The sequence below is a fragment of the Podarcis muralis genome, chromosome 5, assembly GCF_964188315.1.
Source record: "Podarcis muralis chromosome 5, rPodMur119.hap1.1, whole genome shotgun sequence".
Classification (NCBI taxonomy): domain Eukaryota; kingdom Metazoa; phylum Chordata; class Lepidosauria; order Squamata; family Lacertidae; genus Podarcis; species Podarcis muralis.
In genome coordinates this window covers 63,091,244-63,098,540 of record NC_135659.1, presented here as the reverse complement: position 1 = coordinate 63,098,540, position 7,297 = coordinate 63,091,244, and the positions used below count along the sequence as shown (strand labels likewise).

At 39.5% G+C, this 7,297-nt stretch overlaps 1 long non-coding RNA gene across 5 annotated transcripts in view; it reads right to left on the bottom strand.

Moving 5' to 3' along the window:
- Positions 1-7,297, bottom strand: part of LOC114599347 (uncharacterized) — a 45,878-nt gene that overhangs the window by 33,982 nt on the left and 4,599 nt on the right. For all 5 annotated transcript variants that reach the window (XR_013392968.1, XR_013392970.1, XR_013392967.1 and 2 more), the window contains exons 3-4: positions 2,519-6,231; positions 486-570 (exon numbers count right to left, since the gene is read on the bottom strand). This is a non-coding gene — a long non-coding RNA (uncharacterized LOC114599347). The remainder of the gene's footprint in view (positions 1-485; positions 571-2,518; positions 6,232-7,297) is intronic.

Here is a 7,297-nt window from a genome sequence, read left to right as displayed (position 1 = left end):
GGTCCTCAAACCTGACATAGCTATCTATAAGCAAAATGCATTTAGCCAACCAAACTTACTCCATGCCAAGGCTAGGTGAACTTAGACTAACTAGCAAAGGGAAGGCAATATCGCCACCATTTTCTAATGGTGTACTTTCCTGAGAAATACTGTTTGATGTGTTTACCCTCAAACCAGCTTCAGTCCAAAAGGAGAAGTTATGCCACGTTTGCTTTGTAGTTAAGGTGAGGTGTGTATATTGGAGACAGCCATTGGGGCAGTTGCAGGAGTGGCAAAACAAATAGGTAACACAACTTGCTGTGTTTTAAGCTGCTAATGTGTAAGTAGCCCAAGTATCCTACAGCCAAGCATAGTGAATGTTTGATGATGATCCAGAACTAGCTACATCTAATTTTAATGCATCCATCATGGTAAAAACAGCTGTCTGTACTACAGAAGCTGGATCCAATGGGGTGATGCAGATGCTGGACAAAATAAGCCCATACCTGTAGGGTAGGAAGGTCAGGCCACTTCCCTCTGTGCTGATTGCACCTCAGCAAAAACTCCTATATAAAGCTGCTGACATGGCACCTGCAAGAAAAAAGTGTCAACATAAAAATTAGTGACTTGCTCTTTAAATGCAGGTGCTTTGCAGCCCAATAAGGAAGCATTATAGTTAAGTATTGAACCGGTCTGTTTTCCAAAGGAAAAGAAGTTGCTAGGAGGAGTAACTTTAAAAGGAGTTAAGATTTAAAAGGTAAAGGGACCCCTGACCATTAGGTCCAGTCGTGACCAACTCTGGGATTGTGGCGCTCATCTCGCTTTATTGGCCGAGGGAGCCGACGTTTGTCCGCAGACAGCTTCCAGGTCATGTGGCCAGCATCACTAAGCTGCTTCTGGCGAACCAGAGCAGCACATGGAAACGCCCACCTAGCAGTTCGAAAGCACGTCAAAGAGCAAGTAGATAAATAGGTACCACTCCTGCAGGAAGGTAAACGGTTTTAGATTTGGATTGCAGCTAAATAGCTACTCACTGCCTGGATTTCTACACTGGATGTCTTAGTCCCCTTATCTGGAAGAGATTTTATTGCAGCAATACTGATTTTTGCTAGCTTTCAATCAAAACACAATGCACAAAGGAAAAGCAACTGTAAATATAACTCAGTAAAAAATGATAGTAATTATTGAATAACAAACTTCTAATGCAGGAACAGAACAAGCAAATTGTGGATGGTGAATGAACATTCCTGGCATTTGCAGCAGAGAGATTAAAATAAATAGTGCATGAGAAATGAAATTAAAGAAGAAAAGTAGTATTTCAATAGACTGAGAAGGAATACACAGAGATGAGAGGTGTCTAAGATTATGGAGACACTTAAACATAAATAAAGGAAACTTAATTTTGTAAAGAAGAGAGAGACTGTGCAAGCAAAGGAGAAAGACGGTCCAAATGAGAGGAAAGAAGAAGCAACCTGAAGAACTCAAGATTGGGAAACCAAATAAAATCCCAGTAATCATAAATAAACTAAATACATTTTTAGGGATTCAGCATAGTTGTAATATTGTTAAGGAAGTATTGCTTCATTTTTACTATTATTATGCAGTGCAGTCAGTATACATAGCACTTTAAAGAGTAACAACAAGAAAGGATCCTGGCTCTGGGACTTACAACGTAAAATTAAACAGTAGTCAAGAAAGAACAGAAACGATAAAAGTGAATGAGTGAAGAGATTACTAAAGCAAAGCATGACCTACAGGATCAAATCCACAAGAGTTGGGGGGGGGGGAGATAGTGTAAGATGCTGTGGGTTTACATGCAGGGCAGTTACTGTAAAATGAGGACAGAAAGCAAACTAAAAAATGATCATGTTAGATTTTACATTAGAATGAACAACCTCAGGCAGCTTTGAAAGGAATTTAAGAGAAATAGAAAGATGGGATCCAAACACTAATTTTTTGAAACAGAAGAAATGATAGCTGCTTAAGGACCAATCCAAAAGATTAAAAAGATGGCTTAAGAGGAATAAGCAGGAGGAGATATATTTATTTTATGTATTTATAGGCTGCCTTTCAGAATTGCCTCTTGAGGCATCCCAACATGTTAAAAACAATCTATGATGTTGAGTAAGAAATCAAGGCAGGAGAGGGTGAAGAGGATGGGTTGTGAATTCAGGAGAACTGAGAACACAAAGTAGGTTGAAAATAAGTAGAAGAGACAAAAGAAGAAATAAAGTGGTGGCAAAACACAACAGTAATGAAGAATGAATCCTTGAAGTTCCATCAACAAACTATATATTAGTGTGTGGTTGGGTGCTGGTGGCTCACTCCAGGAGAGAGCAAGAGGACCATAGGACTGCTGCCAGACATGCTGGTGTAAAACAAAAATATTGGGGGTCCACCAACCTTTATGGCAGGTGCCAGGAAGGTTCAGGATTTAAACCTCGGTATTATCTGGAGCATACAATGAAGATTACAAAAACTGCGGGAGAACAGCAGTCAGTAAGAGGGTTAGCAAGAAATAAAGACAAAGGGTGGATACCTGTTCCCTCATTGGTTTCTCTGTGTGCCCTGGTTTCTATCTGTCCTTCACAAACTGTTCTTTCCCAGGGTCAAAGCATAAAGGTAGAGCCCCGAGGGACAGCGTGTTCTCAAGCCCTCGATGCTCTCTGCAAGTCTTGTACCTGGTTCTCTCAAGTCTCCTGACCCTGTAAAATGAGAACAGAATATGATAGGGCAGTTAATGGGTGAAGAAAGCCTCAACCCTTTCTGCTTGAAGCTGCATCATTTCTTGCCTCTTGGGCTTCAGTGGCTAGCACTGTGTTATAAGAGGAGGAGGCAGGCCAGTCACACCCAACAAAACTGGCTTCCTGAAGTAGCCTGGCAAGATGTGAGAATTTCCGCCCTGACCGGCAGAGTAATTTGCCACTTTTGGAGTAATTAAGAACATTTGTATCAAGAAGATACAGAGAATGGTGAAGAGAAGAATAAGCAAAATAATCAATATGAGAATTAAAAGGTCCAAGAATAAGAGAGGGGAAGGAATTAGCTATGAGCCAAAGAACAAGAGTAATGCAGAGAATAGAATATGGAAAGATATGAGTACCACAAACTTTGAAATGCACAAAGAAATGAGAGGCGGGGGGAGTGGGGAGAGAATATGAAACTGGTAAGAAGGGGGGGAAAGTAACTACAAGCACAACCATGCTCTGCAACATGAAATGAGTGGGAAAAGGGCAAGCAGATTAACTAAAGAGTGGTGGAAGTAACTCAAATGAAGAGTTACCTGTCTCAGTAAGAGCAAACAATGACAGAAACTGGGATTAAAACTGTGTAAAATAATTGTTTCCTTTACTGCTGAATGGCAGTCAAAGCCAAAATATGCCAGTGAGTGTCATTGGACAGCAATAGTATTAGGAAATGAGATTGAGCAGGGACTAAGAGTAGGTAAAATATCACCAGCAATAAAAAGTAAGAACACCACCCCTCATATAAAAACTGCAAAAAATAAGTATTAGTAGATATGGCAAAGGGTAAAACCAGTGAAAGGATCACAAGACATTTGGTACAGTAGGGGAAGAGGGTGGAGGAAATCAAGTGTTCCAAAAATGGGGGAATTACTTGGGACTTTCCTTGCCTCTCCTCAAAAGGGGTAGTAATGAGGACTTAATTGTGATGTAGCTTACTTGCTCCATTGACTTCAGTGGGTTGTACGTGATTAGCTAAAATGTCCAGACTGTTAAGTTAATAAGATAAGGTTTAATGCAAGTAAGAAACATAGCCATCCATTAACATTAAACTATGTAAAATAACAGATCTTCTTTTCTTACTATATAAATAGGTAAAGAAGAAAATGAAAACTTTAATGGATAAAATGTTTTGGGGTATCTTTTTCTTGCTTTCAAATGCTAGCATATTTACCTTATAAAATATTCTGGATTCTTCAGGTTTTATGCATAATAGAATGTTGGCATACATTTATGTTCATATTTTCAGCATTTGTTTTATTACAATGAAAGTAGAGCACATGCTAAACCAAAAAATAGGCATTTCATTCTAGGAAACTTGAAGAGCAACTTTCTTTACAGTGCTTGGATTCTGAAGATGGTACCAGCACAAGAGTGTGTCTTCCTCTGGAAGCTGGTTTCACATGGTGGCTTAGATTTTCCCATCTTTGTATCTAGCACCATTTGAAATCAGTGTTCTAGGAGCAAGAATTACAGCACTGGATCCAGAGAAGAACAGGAAACAAGAGCACAGTAGTCACCAGATTTAATTTGGTAACATTCACATGTCTTTCTCTGTGTCTCAATAAGAGATCATGTTTAAAGATGTAGCTTAAGTTATGCCTAGAGTACAAGAAAATGCATTGTAGTACAGAATGAATGCCATTCTACTGCTTGCATGCAGCAGTGAAAGCTGCAAATGGAGAGCCCACGGCACTTAGTGAGACATGCAAAGAAATTGGGCTTGGGGGAAGCAGTCTATGGTGGAACTTCCTATGAAGGGGGTTGGGATCCAGAGACACCTGGTCAACCCTTTTCCACCCCGTCAAAAGCAGTACATCTAGGCAGAGCTTTCCACAGGTGTACTGGGGACTCTTCTGGGGGTATATGTGCTGCCTTGCTGGTGGAGCAGCAGTTATGAACACTCTGAAGAACCCTCGGCCAACTTCTGGCTAGCTGTCAGATTGCAGCATTACAGTTATACACCATAAAATATGGCTAACTTTTTGCCATTTCTCTGTTCAATCTACATTGGTCCGTGCTATTCAGGACCACTGCCACTTCTCTAATCTAGAAAGGATTCTGTTAATTTACATTATTTTATTTGCATTAATTTCACCACCTTTCATTTTCCTGCCATAGTTATTTGAATTCCATCAGCTTTCACACTAAAAACACTGTTGCATGCAACTTCAATGGTTATTCCATAAAAATATAAAAGTGAGGAAATTTTGAATATAACATCCTTCTTTTTGCTTTAAATTAGTGCATGCTTAAGTACCAATAGTAATGTGGGAATTTTATATTTTACTTTTGGCTATTTGAATGTTGATGGTGATAAGTCATATAATTAGGAACAGAACATTTATTGAGCAGTAGTACTATAACCATATTTTTTAGGCCAGCTTCTTTCAAAGTAAATACCTAGTATTGCATTGACTAATAAGATGCATTGACTAATACGACCATTGTTCAAAGTTTCATAGGCTATGATCTGAACAACTTGCAAGTACTCTTAACAGCCAATATGGAACTGGAAAAAACATCTCTTACACAGGCTGACCGATTTCTCTTGGTGTTCAGAGTCTTAGTTTTTGTCTAGCACCATTTGAAATCGGTTATGATGTAGGGGGAAAAGCAACTGCAATGCATATGCAGAGTGTGGTTTAAAGATGCTCTCAGCTGAAAAAGCTCTATGAAGAGATGCCTTTGAAACAATGATATGACTATTGGTTTTGTGTCTCTTGTGTGGGCAGATACTGCAGTAACTATCTGTAAGTTCCATTGCAATAGATATCTGTGGGCTTCACTGTCTAAATCCTCTAGCTGGAGTAGTTGGAGATGATAGCATTGTTATTCTGGCTGTAAACTTCAAAGTGTTTTGCTAATCCAGCCCTATTACTAGAACTGTAAAAAAATGTTAATACACAAACATTGGGGCTAGATTATTCCTTGAGGCTTATTATTATTTCCACCTTGTTTTGACTACCTCGTTTCATGCACCCCCTCCCTTCAATATCATTTCCATTATTATATGCATAATAAATACATATTTAATGCTGGACAAGCCAGTTTCACTCACAGATTGGATAGACTTTGAAGAAAATGGCTTGAGGCAGGTAATACCATATTGGCCTGCATATATGCCACATGCTTCCTAGCTGGTTGGCCTGACACGCTCCCCCCCCCCCAAAGCAGCTGGGGAGCGTGTGCCACCAACCAACTGGGAGGTGGGCACGCCGCTCCCCCCACTGCCAAACATCTAGGGAGTGTGCGCTGTCAGCTACCTGGGAGGTGGGCGAGCCACTCCCCCCACCCCTACCGCCAAGCAACTAGGCAGCGTATGGTAAAAAGTTGCGAATATAAGCCGCACTTTTAACTGCTGAGGGTCTGAAATTGGAAAAACGTGTGGCTTATATTCAGGCCAATACGGTACATGATGGTGGACTAGACATGTCACTGACCATTCCTCTGCATCAAATGAGAGAAGCACTGTAGTCGGTTTGTACCAGAAACAACTATACTGCAACTGCAAGAGAATTTAAAAAAAAAAAAAAAAAAAACCATGACAAACAAATACTTGGGGAGGGGGGGAGAGACAACATGGGAATACAAAAGTTTTGAATGAATGTTGTCCAAATTCTTAGCAGTAAAAAATAGTATGGAAATGTCCTGTGTAAAACCAAAATAGCACCAGTATTTTGAATCATGCACTACTGCTGACTGGCAGCAGACACAAAGTTAAGGCTGCTCACTCAGCCAAATCATTTTTTATATTCCATTTGGTAATATTTATAAGGAACAGAACTGAAAATAAAACAACTATAATGCCCTAAAGAGGCCTATCAAACCTCCACTTTGTGGAATGTCAGTTAACCTTTTTATTTACCCAGGCTTTTCCTGTTTAACTTTACTGCTGTATTTTTAACTCTTCTTTTTGTTACACTTTCATTGAGTTGTTGGTTTTTACTGAAAATTGCCCTATGTTATAATAGAAAACATTTACAAACAAAGTATTTGTTAGCTTACTTTAATCTGCTGCAGACAGAGGCTTAATGTCACCTCAAAGTTCCCACGGCACTCCCCCCCCCCACCCAGCTACGTCATAGAAAAAAATAAGTTTGTGTTGTCCTGTCCAGAGCTGGACTTGTGGTTGGTTTGTCTCTAAACAAATCATGAGCAATTAGCTAAGAACAAACCCTGGTAACTGTTTGGAGCTAAACAAACGCAATGCAGACCCTGACTCATCTGCTGTACGACAGGAGCATGGGGACTTTGGAGTAGCATGTACCAGCACTCTGCAGCTTTACATTAAACCATACTCTTTTTAACTATGGTTTAAAATGTAATGTGCAGACTGAGCCAGAGAGACCTTTGTACAAGAAAGACATTTGGTCTGATGTAATATGGTAATTTTTGAGGTGTTTTAAAATAGAAAAAAACTTAAGAGGTTTCTTCCTCTCTCTTTTCACAACAATGAAGCAGTATATAAATGTTGTTAAGCAAATAAAAAAATTAATTTGTAAATTCTGCTATGTGCAGAAAATGCAAAATGAAATCAGCAGAAATGTTTAAACCTGTGATATAAACTAACA